The 1403-nt window shown below is 50.8% G+C and overlaps 1 protein-coding gene across 1 annotated transcript in view; it reads right to left on the bottom strand.

Moving 5' to 3' along the window:
• The window catches only part of LOC104168118 (solute carrier family 2, facilitated glucose transporter member 1), a 6656-nt gene that overhangs the window by 2932 nt on the left and 2321 nt on the right, over positions 1–1403 (bottom strand). The gene's annotated exons all lie outside the window — the stretch shown is intronic.

Raw genomic sequence — 1403 nt, forward strand, 5'->3', positions numbered from 1 at the left:
CCCGCAAGCGGGGTTCTGGTCTCCCCCTGCCGAGAGGCTCGGCGTTGCCAAAATACCTCTTTTGCCTTGCCGGGCGGCCACGGGGAGGTCACGCTCCTCCCCGGACAGGGGAGGCAGGGAGGGATGCCTCCATCCCAGGAGGAGAAGCAACACGGGGCCGGGGGGGAGACAGCAGACATGCTGGAGGAGGGTGAGGAAGACAGCAAGGTCATCCAGGCACCTGATCAGTTCCCATCCCCTTCGACACTCCCCTGAATTGAACGTCTAGGTTTTTTCTGCAATACTTCCGTAACGCAATGCTTCTGCTATAACTCTGCAACGTTAACATCCAAGACAGGCCCTTGTTTTTAATTACCGTCTCCACAGAAAACTCTTTTCTTTTTTTTTTTTAAATGTGTTCTTAAAGCCAGCCCACTGCTGAAAGCTTCAAGTAAGTTATTTAAGGGTTGCCCATACCCAAAAAAAAAAGGCAAAGAGCTGGGTAACAGCCCCGACCAACCCTGGCTGGAAGGAGCAGAGGTTTCGTGCAAGGAGGGGAAGCTGCTGTTGGACATCGAGCGGCTCAAAGACCTCGCTGCGTCCAAGGGTTTTACACCCGCGCAGCTCCCCGTTAAGCGTCCGCACAACTGCGCTTCGCTCCCTATTTCTCCCATCCCTTCAAGCACAAGCGAGCACCCCTGGCAGAGGCAGCGCAGGAAACACACCCTGTGCTTCACTATAAATTTCAATAATTTGAATTTTTTAAAGTTGTTCCTTTTACAAAGCCATCAGGATTTCAATATTTAAATGATTTTGTTTGCCTCCTGCTTCACCTGGAGGTTTTGACGCTTTGGGGGCTTTTTCCTCTTTTCCTAACATGACCAAAATAAATAACTGATATTACTATTTGGAGAACTCGGGACTGGCTCAGGCTCTCAGTCTCTGCACACACACCATCACACATCGCGGCGCTCTGGATTCCTCCCTACTTTCCCAAAAGCCTCCAGCTTTCTCCCCTTGAAGCACTAAAAGTTAATCCAAGTGACAGTGGATGCCCCAGCACGGGCTGAGCTATGTTGGGCCGTGCTTTGGCTTACAAAAAATAACACCCAAATACCCCGCTCCCGACCTCTTTCCTTCTGCAAAAAAGGATGGATGGAAAAACCCACCCTGAACCAGTTGTCGGGAGAGTCGGAGATGAAAAATTATGAGTTTAAAGTGAGAAGCGTTAAAAAAACCTGCATTTCCCAAAAGTTGGTGGGATTTTTTCCCTTCTCTCACCCTCATTTCATTTCAACTGAGTGTTTCCTACCAGCCCTCGCCCAGTTCCAGGCCACCCCCTCCACACCTCACGTCTGCAAACACCCCACAAACGCCAAGCCGCTGTTTCAGCGGCGGGGAGGACGACCGTTAACAGGACCCAA

The sequence above is a fragment of the Cariama cristata genome, unplaced genomic scaffold (assembly GCF_000690535.1).
Source record: "Cariama cristata isolate BGI_N322 unplaced genomic scaffold, ASM69053v1 scaffold37289, whole genome shotgun sequence".
NCBI lineage: Eukaryota > Metazoa > Chordata > Aves > Cariamiformes > Cariamidae > Cariama > Cariama cristata.